We start from the raw sequence: 10,321 nt of genomic DNA, 5'->3' as shown, positions 1-10,321 counted from the left end.
AGCCAAGCTACTGTTAGCTCATTAATGAACATTCAGACTTCCACAGGGTACTCTTATAAACATCAGGCACTGCTAAATAAGCAACTGACACAGTGAGTACAGAGAAACCTTCCATACAGCAAACACTTTAAGCTTTACTGTTAAACACTATTATTTCCCGGGTCCCTGCAAAGACTCTCATTCTGTGCCCACCTTCCCAAAAACCCCCCAAAAAGGGAAAAAAAACCCCAACAACTGGAAGGAACAAATACATATATATATTTTAATGTTTATATATAAAAACATGGTGATTTTCTGTAAGTCAAAAAATTAGGAAAGGATGCAATCATCCAAGTAATGATGAGTTAACTGATGCCCAGCATCAGACAGTCCTGTCAAACTCATGCTGGTGAAACTGAGCTCATACCAGCCAGTTTACTAAAATACTTGTCTTAGCGTACATATACTTGAAACAAAATGACATTTGGCTGTAGGATGAGTGTAAGAAAATACATTTTTGCACACTACAGCAAGAGACCTGCAAAGGGCCACAGTATAGTATCTTCAAAAGAGTCTGTGGTACAAGAAATTCAGCCTCATGGGCTGTTGACTCAAACACACCGGTGGAACACTGTATAACTGGCCATACGCACAGTTTACACGGGGTTTTGCATGCAATGCGCATGTTTAACTAGGTATTTATGGTTTAAGACTTGTTTTAGCTCCTAAGGAAGACAGCCAACAAAGATGGTTTCAACAGTTAACAAGGAACAGAAATTAATGGAGTTGCTGGTTTTAAGAAGCTCACTCATCATTGTTTTGAAAAACAGCACCATACAGATCACTGTTAATGCGCTTGTAGACAATGTGAAAGACCTGGGGTTGCGGGCAGCAGTGCAACTCTGCCTTAATCTTCTGAGGGTAGGCATCTTCTGTCAGTTGCTGCCAGGTGTCATCGACAAAAAGAAACAGGCTGTATTCTTCTGGATTGTCCACTTTAAACTTTTCAGTGCACAGCTGACATACATCTGCGGTAGTGATATAGGGTCTTACTAGTAAGGTCTTTCCTGTACATGCACCGTTAACTTCCTGGAATGCAACACGAAGGTAGTTCTGTAGAATGAGAAGACAGACATCAGAAACAAAACTCTCAAACCTCATCCTCTTAAAACTGAAAGTTCAGCAACAAAGAGCAAGCCTCTCTATGTTCTGGTTGTGAAACACACACCAGTGATTCCTGTACGTTACAGCCACCTTGTGAATTGATGTTGGTGGAAAGACTGTGGCAGGCGTAACAAATTCCTAGGCTGACATCCTCCTTTCCTTGGCTTACAAACTAACCCTGCAATTACGAACCAAGAGATACAGTCTTAAAGCCACATTGAAAACACCAGTGGTTTTAATGGGACTTGATGTTTGGCCTTACTAGGAAACTAAATGCTGTGAAGCAAAATAAACATCAGAGGCAGCATGCCCAAGAGATGATGCTGCAACTGCTGGGTCAATACTATAGAAGAGATGCTTCACACAATATGTTCGTCAGAAGGAAAGAAAAAACCCAACCCTCTGGCAGCAACATACAAGGGTGTTGATCCACAGGTTGCTGCACAATAAACCGTTCACACTCTTATGCTGCAGCATGCAAGAGGCAATCCATTTTCACACAGGACATTTTCATCATGTTAACCAATGGCAATGTGCTGTCTGAGCCTGAAGTAACAAAGTTTCATGTAACAGGGGTTTTTTTTTGTGTTTTTTTTTTTGTTTTTAAAGGCTTAGAGGGAGGCAGAAAAAATTTACTCTGCAACATTACAGCAAATCCATGACCCTGAGGCAAAAGCTGGATCTTTTTCTCTGCTGAAATTCACACATGTGCACAAGTGATATAACATAGATGAATTCTAAACATTCCCTACAAGGAAATGCAGTTCTACCTTTCGAAAAGTCTTTAAAATAAAAAGCAACTGGAAAAACCCACCCAACCACAAAACACTTTTGGACACATGAACAAAACAGCTTGCTGTCACATGCTTTTTTAAAAAGAAATTAACTGCAATTAGAAACTAAAAGCGGTAAAATGAAAGGAGATGGAAAAAATGACAGTAAGAAAGACCTGTTTATTTACTGAGCTGGTACTTATGTTTGTATGCTGAATAAGTTAAGCATGCTAAATCACAATGGCAAAAATTTACGTTTCATGAAAACAAGCTGTTAAAAGCCAAGACTGAGAAGAATGCTCATATGACTTAAGTTCCAAAGAGCACTCCTGGTTTTTAATAAACTTTTGATAGCTTGCAGACTGAAACACTGGAACTTTGCAACACCTTCTAAACCATTAGGACTGAGCAGAACTAATCCATTTTTGTTACCCCGTGTGAAGAAATAAATAAAAATAACATCAGCTCTAAATAAGACAAAGCACACTACAGTTCTAATTTCTAATGTAGTTAACACACAGAAGACCTGTTTTTCAATGCTTCTAGATGGACAGGATTGCTTCACGGAGAGTCTGAGGTTTGTGCAAATGCCTGTAACTCATATACTAAGTTTCAAAATTCTTTATGTAGTATCAGAAAGTTGTATATCATCATCATCAAAATATGGGATTTTTTGCTTTTCCATCCTTTTAAGGGAGGGAGGATGAAGGCCCTTCCAGGACCCAAAAGCTGGTGGTAAGGCTGTGAGACAGCACCGCAGACATGCAGCAATCACATCCTAGTTCAACATGGGAAAGATGAGTTGAGCTGAGGCTGTGTTACACGCTCATTGTAGGGAAGGTGCTTCCTTTCAGGACTGCAGATGTGGAGAAAGGAGATGGAAAACTGGCATTCTGGGCAGGCAGCAAAATGCTTGAATTTGTGCCCAGCAAAGCCTGGAAGTGGAGCGAGAGGCTGTCTTTGAAAGAGACAACAAAAGGAGCAGCCCTGGACACACATGGTGCCAGCTCTTCCCGTGCTCCCCCGCATCTTCCAGCATCCAGCTGTACAGGTAGCTTGGCTGAAGTTCAACTGCCGAGGAAGAGAACGTGAAACAATACAAGATCCTGCTGAAAAAAATCTGGCATTTAGTCATCCAGCAGAAATACAAAGGTGATGAATTTTCCTATTAAGTGTAATGTTTTGCTAGAAAGAACAAGATACTTGAATGTGACACCTAACTGCAGGTAAGCAGAATATAAAATGGATCCCAGTAAGATGGACTAGCTTTGTGCACTGGCCATAGTTTGGAATTTCTGTTCATCAGCTCTCCTCTTCCTACGAGTGGCAAATTGTGGGAGACTGCTGCTTTTCCCACCTCCTTCCTGTTCAGTGATATGCTGTGGTTGTTTGCATAGACACTGATAAAGTAGAAGGAGCCTCAACTGAAAGGCTTAATTACCTCCTGATGATCACATACCTGCATTTCTCAACCTCTCAGCTACATCGTATCTAATTGATGGTTGTCATTAGCCTCTCCAGCAATGTTACACTGTGGCATGAACTGTGAACAACTGGACACAAAGAAGCAAAGCCCTTCTTCAATTCCAACATCCTCCTTGCTTCAGTCCACGAACTGATGCATCTAAACAGACAACAGCAAGTTTATCTATGTAACGATCTTTTCCTATATGAAAGGCATGCAGACCTGGTTTTAAAAGATGAAATAACCCTGACCGTTTTGTTATTCTTCAGTTGAAGTTACTGCCCTACTCTGAAAGAGCAGTAAGAAATGGAGAAGGGAGAAAAAAACAACACAAACCCCACAAACTAATATGAAGACATCCACAGCATAGAACTCTTACTCCTTGCTTAAACTCTGAAATTGTAGGCAAGCTTTTCTCCCAAGTCTCCTCTCTATTACCCAACGGTAAGCCACCAGTCACTACTGGGGAGTTGTGCTGATTTATACCACTGGAAAATTGGATTTGTTCTTTTTAACAGCAAAGCATACAAAGAACCTGAATCTAAAATCTGATTCAGTCTGTCCTCACTCTGCACGACTTAAATACAAAGGACAGTGGAAAAGCTCCATTATTTAGTGTTTCCTTTATACCATCATAACCACACTCTGTTATGAAGTGCAAAGACTTCGAAACAGAGGCAAATTTGCCAGCCATGTTCCCAGCACTGCTTCACACCACCTGGGGCCCCATTATGAATCATACTTCTCAAATGGAGATTTCCAACAAAACAATCACCCCCAGGTCAGTATTTTTTCTTCAGCCCTAAGCTCTACCTGAAAATCATCAACTGAAGGTATTGTTCTGTTAGATGTCCTCCTCTTGTGGCATTGCTGGAGAGTATCTCTAGCTTCTGAACTTCACAGTTGGGCAGCCTGTTCTTCCTGGAAGTTCTTGATCAGCAAATGTGCTCCATAAGCACTTGTAAAGAAATAGCCTTCTGTGAAGGACAGCAGGGAAAGAACTTCTCAGAGTGGTCACAAATACCACACCAGTTCCAACTGTTCACAGTCAAAAGTACAAATGATTATTTTTTTTAAATAAATATACACATGCATATACAAAAGTCCCTGCATTCTATGGCCAAAATATTTATATGTAAAGAAAAACAGCTTACTGGCCTGCAAAATACTGCACAGTGTGTTCTCAGCTGCTAAGAGACATGCAGTGGTCGCATGGGCTTCATATTATCAAAGTGGTGCAATAGTATCTAACTCTGGGTCCGCTAGGGCAAGGGATGGCTGGTTACTTAAATGACCAGTGTCACTCCTTTACTCCTGAGTGTTTTTACGAAGTTGGAACATGAGTTTTATTCTAAATAATTCCCAGTGATTTGTTTTCTTCCTGAGCTTCAAGTGGGGATCAAATAAACATAGCTGTTTAAACGACATAAAAGACAATCTACCACTGTTCAGGAACTTAAAAGCGACTCCCTTAGTGACAACAAAGCAATGACCAAGCGTGTGATTCGTACCTGGAAGCATCCCAAATATTTTGCTTTTGTTTTTAAAAGGCAGGCTGTGTTTGTCACCTCTGTCCAACACTATGTCCAACTAGTTCAGGAGGCAGCGTGTACAGCTCTCTGGACTTCACCTTTATTACATGAGTGGAGAACAAAGTACAGCCACAACAGAGTTGTCGATGTACAAAAGGAGCTGCAGGTCACAAAGGAAAAGGAGTCTCAACAGGAGGCAACAGTCCTCAGCAACCAGGAGAAACAAAAGACATGCTATCATTTATATCTCTTGCTCTTTAAGTAAGCTATTTGAATGGGAGCGTTCAATTAAGAGGCAGCACGGTCTATTTGTGGAGTCATTCAGAGATGCAGTCTATGCCTACAGTAGTGTCTTCTGTATTACCGACAGCATCCTCTTTGCTTTCAGCTCTGCAACAAGTTTAATACGTGGAAGACATGCAAGACCCACGAGACAAATTGGACAATGCATTGTATTTGAACCGCACAACCCCAAAGCACTAAATTTTTCCTGCACCGTACAGTTTAGCTAGTGCCACAGACAGGGCCAGCCGATAGACTAACGACTTTTGCTACATTAAAAACAACATGACTTAATAGTCCAGTAAATATTTCTGCCTTTCAAGCATGTTAACCACCTGGAGATCTTCATATCTCAAGAATTTTCTGTGCTAGGATTCCTGAACAATGCACACCATACACAAAGCAGGGAACAGACTAGTACTGAACTGGAGGAAACCTAGCACAGTTCTGTCATGCATATCGGCACTTAAGAGGATACAGCAATTTCAGCAACCCAAGAGACAGCAGAAATGGGACATACACACACATACTTAAAACTCACAGCTGAGCTTGGTCACAAGAACCTTTAGAACTTCCTCAAACTGATAGATTCTGGGGCCTACCAAGGGCTGGCAGAACACCTCTTTGTTAAAAACACCACCATGAAGACAGAAAGGAGGGAGATTTCCTTGCCTCTAGCAGACTTCAGCCATCATTCAAGGGTGCCTTAAGAAACATATTCCTAGGCGTCATAAAAATACTCTGTGAGAAGCAAGTATTGGGTCATCAAGCCAGGACCATTAAGGGGGGCAACATTCTCAGAAGCGCTTTCCCCAGAGGGGCAGAGAATTCCCCCAGAAGTTTTTACAAATCATCTAACCTGGGTCCCACTCCAGGTCTCACAACTCAACTGAACGCTGCAGACCCACACATACTCTCAGGACCTTTTCAGGCACAGAAGGATAACCACAGCTGGCACCTGCACAGCCTATGTTTGCTTGCTAAGTCACAACGCCTCCTCCTTCTTGGCTGAAAACAACATACTCCCTCCTACGGCAGTATATACGTCAGTAGATTCCCAGGTCACTCGGGCCTGTAACTCTGCAAGCTAACCAGCCTTCTCTTATTTTAAGGTGGAAATAATCACGAGATTCTCATTACACTACTGACATCGCCGACTACAGGACTCCGTCAAAAGGGTTTCTACTCAAACGAGGTGAGGAAGAATTCCCCTACCCCAGCCCTCCACTCAGTTCTAATAAAAATAAATTGATTACCTTCTCCATGCAGCAAAGATGGATCCAGCAATTCCATCATGTATTCAGTTTCAGTATCCAGCTCCAGCGTATCACCCTGGGCCAGCACATGTCAACACAGGCAAGAAGTCATCAGCTCCATACAGCCTCCCTGGGTCGAAGAGAACACAGGCAGCGATAGACAAATCACATCCTTTTACCAGTTTCGGTGTTTGAAAGGAAAGCGTTATTTTCCTGCCTTTACTGACCAGTATGTTTGTGTTACCCTAGAGCCTCTTGTTACAGATGTGCAGCAAAGAGAGCATCATCTGACACTTGGTGGACAGGGTCCAGCTTCATCCTGTACTTCTAACGAGCACAAATCGGATGATGCGGACCTTGAGGCACGCAAGGGAATTTAAAGACTGGGCTCACCTTGGCGTCAGCTCAACTGGTGAGCTCACAAAAGACAGCCATGCCAGTCTGGCCTGACCTCCACCTGCACTTCTGTCACTGGCCAAGAGATAATCGATGGGCATTTTCTTTATACATGCAGGGACGACATCCCGTTTCTGGAACGATCCAGCCACAAATACCAGCTTCTGAGTCTGAAACCCACCAGAGAAGCCTGCATATAAAAGCCTATTAGATTTTACATGAAAACTCATCACATTTCCTCGACAGAGCATGGTTAAAAACACCAGTGAGCAAAGCCTCGCATAATTCCCAACTAGCTGGCGAAGCATCATCGGTAATGGCCGCACGCAAGTTAACACACAGAGGCTCTGCTGTACCTAGGTCTGTGTTCCTTTTACTTTTATTGCATTTAAACTTTCTGTTTAGAAAACGCTGTGTGGCTAGATCTCTGGGTTCGGCCAAACCGTGCTCATTGCAGAAGTGGCGTGATGGTCACTTGAAACATCAAGATCGGGAGCCAATTTGAACTGTGGTGAAACTCCAGAGGATTGAAGGGCTGATACTGAAAGTCAGACCAGCTAAGGCACACCCTCCAGGTATTACACTACTATCTGGCTGAAATTACAGAACAAAGCAGATATGGGAAACAGGTGCTGGCTCTTGAAAATGCTCTGAATTCAGCCGTCCCTTTTTCCCATGAATCTCACAGCAGGCATACAGTGATGGAAAGACTATGAGAGCATCCATCCAAGAAAAGCAGAATAACATCTTACTGTGTCTCTCAGCTTCTGGAGTCACATGACTGGCAGCTTTATCCAAGCGTTGTTTAAATGGATTGTGCTCTACGTCCAGCTGCTACTCTCCTGCTACGTCCATGGCACTGACACTCAAATCTGAAAGCAGTGATGAGCAAGGAAAGCGGTTTATGAACACACATTTGTTACGGCCTGTGGCAAGCTGAGGAAGTGAAAAGACAGAATCTTTCAGCCAGCAGGGTAAGAATGTGCCAAACTGGGAGAGTGTGCATGGCTGGGGCCAAGTGACCTACAGGGAATAAAAAGCATGCTGCAGCATGCTAAATGGCCCTCCCAGGTACAGGGTTGGGTTTGGTGTCCAAGAAGAACCATTTACAACTTCCAAGAAAGCGTTACCCTGAAGGTAGACGCACTTAAGGCAAAAAGCCAAAACTAAACCCCTCAAAGCCCAGAACCATTCTCAGGAACACAGGAGTTAAGCCTAAAATTGGTTGAAAGCTGCCTCCTACCTCTTCCCCCGCCACCCTTCCCCCTTCAACATCAGCACATTTCCTTGTGATCTCTTTTCACAAAGAAGATTGAAGTCTGCGGTCTCAGCTTGGTATCGAAGCACCGCTACGTGCTTGCTGGCTACATGCTCTCATAGAAGGCTGACAGCTTCTCCGCACGAAACAGCTGAGGCTCCCAAGTCTCTCTGGCCTTCCCACGCCCTTTTAAACGCGAGGAAGGCAAAGACCAGTAATATCTTGGGGGATCAGAAGGAAGTCAAGATTAACTACATTTAGAGCCCAACGCATTACCTGAAGGAATTACTACAACAGAACAAGAGGCAGGAACGATCGGTAGACAGGCAGGTAACATGCGCAGCAGCAGTACCCAGTCAGACTTGCAGGACTTGCAGTTACTTCATCCTGCAACTTTGTTTTGAATTTAGTTAAAAGGTAATCAGATTATTAATGTTCATTCTGCTTTGAAAACTTCCGGAGAAAGGCTAACGCGTGGCACTGGCATTACAGTCAGAATTCAGGTACCAAAATCACGGCAAAGCTGTGCCTTGCCAAGTGACTTCCAAAGCAGGCTCTGGAGCCTTTCAACAAGACAGTCAAGTCTGGAGTCCCAAGGGAACTCTGTGCCAGCTCTGTCAGTGCGACTGAGCTCTCTGACAAAGTACACTGCCATACAGAAACGTAAGTGGGTTTAAATCTCAGGCTCATTTACAATCTAGAAAAATGATACCACCCGACTGGACGCGCTGGTTTAAGCGCCCGGCAGGCCTGGCTGCATAACCACGAGGGACCACCAATTCCTCCCCGGCTGTTGCCCAAGCAGCAGCGCAGCACTCGGAAGCAGCAGGCACACGGAGCCCCGTGAGCCCTCAGCAAGTACAAAAGTTACCCCTCCACAGTCAGCAGTCCGACCCACAAGCACAAGGCATACGTGGAAAAATAACACCTAGACTGGCCTTCAGTTTAGCTCCCCCTGATGCGTCAGCGTACAATTCCAGATGAACGCTGGTACAAAGAATAATCAAAGAGCCCCGTTCCGCTCAGAAGCAAATCCAAAGGCCTCTTCCCCTCGGCTGCTCTGGCCCAGGAGCTGACTGTCACGACACAGGAGCAGCGAGACACCTGAGCTGCTGCCTCCCTCCCCTCCCCGCTACCTAAGCGCTTGGCATTTGCAATACTTTTTAGAGAAAGACAGCAGTCAGGGCGGGGGGGAGTGGGGGGGATTCCGCTGCCGGCTATCTTTCCTTTCCCTCGCCTGCAGGGGCGGGAAGAGGCTCCTGAGCCACCCCCCTGCGACAGCGTTACCGCAGGCCCCAAGGCAGCCTCTACGGCCCGCGGGGACCGGCAGCCCCAGCCCGCTGCCACGGCCACGGCCAGCGGCTGGGGGAAAGACAAAACCCCCGCAGATGGGGATGGGGGGGGGGGATGGGGGGGGGGGGGCGCCCCACCGCCGCTCCTGGCCTCCTCGCTGAGGTAGCGGCGCAGCTCCGAGAAAAAAAAAAGGCAGCACCCTGAGGAGCCCGCGGACCACCGTCACTGCCGGGGAGACGAGAACCGCCGGCAGCCCCGCCGGTCCTGGTCCTGGTCCCGCCCACCGCCAGGCCGCGAGCGCCGGCCCGCCACGGGCCCCCCGGCCGGCCGCTGCCCCCCGGCGAGGCCCGGGCCCGCCCGCTCACCCAGCGCGCCGCCGCACGCCTTGACCCGAAAGTCTTCCAGGCTGCCGGGGAATCCCCGCACCGCCGCTCCCCAGGGCGCCGCGTGGCCGGAAATGAACCCACCTTCCGGGGCCGGGCCGGGGCCGCCGCTGGCCCCGCCCCGCCGGGCAGCGCGGCCCGGAGCCGGCCGAGGAGGGGCTGGGCTGCCGTTCCGCGCCGGGACGGGCAGGGTCTCGGTGCCGCCGCGGGCTCCCCTCAGCCTGCTGGCCCCGGGGCTCTGCGGGGGCCGCCCACGGGGTGCGGGCTGTGCCCACAGCGGCTGCCTGGGGGGGGGCTCGGTCCCGAGGCGAAGCTGCTGGCCGAGAGCAGCTGCCGCTCGGTGTCACAGCCCCCCGGCCCGCCGCTGACTCCGCCCTGCAAAGCGCTGCACTTGCTTATAGACGCCCTGCCGAGAGCAACCGAGCTGTCCCTCCGACCGGCTGGCACAAGCGATGGAGCGGAAAGCAAATCCTCACCGGAGGGTACCCGCTGCCGGGGGGCAGGTGGGGGGGAGGGAGGGAGGGAAAGACCCGCTCACTT

The 10,321-nt window shown here is 47.1% G+C and overlaps 1 long non-coding RNA gene across 4 annotated transcripts; it reads right to left on the bottom strand.

The window, feature by feature from the left end:
* Window positions 1-238: 238 nt before the first annotated feature.
* Window positions 239-9,721, bottom strand: LOC121083787. 4 transcript variants are annotated; one of them, XR_005826483.1, is made up of 5 exons: window positions 7,600-9,721; window positions 6,452-6,581; window positions 4,195-5,073; window positions 3,376-3,540; window positions 239-1,092 (listed from the first exon to the last, which is right to left on the bottom strand). It is a non-coding gene; the product is annotated as an uncharacterized LOC121083787 (long non-coding RNA). The 4 variants fall into 4 exon arrangements; XR_005826484.1 differs by lacking the exon at window positions 3,376-3,540 and having other exon boundaries at window positions 4,195-4,358; window positions 4,893-5,073; XR_005826481.1 differs by lacking the exon at window positions 3,376-3,540.
* Window positions 9,722-10,321: the final 600 nt, after the last annotated feature.

Source organism: Falco naumanni, chromosome 2, assembly GCF_017639655.2.
Source record: "Falco naumanni isolate bFalNau1 chromosome 2, bFalNau1.pat, whole genome shotgun sequence".
NCBI lineage: Eukaryota > Metazoa > Chordata > Aves > Falconiformes > Falconidae > Falco > Falco naumanni.
Note: the sequence above shows the minus strand (reverse complement) of the source record. Positions and strands in the feature narration are given on the sequence as shown.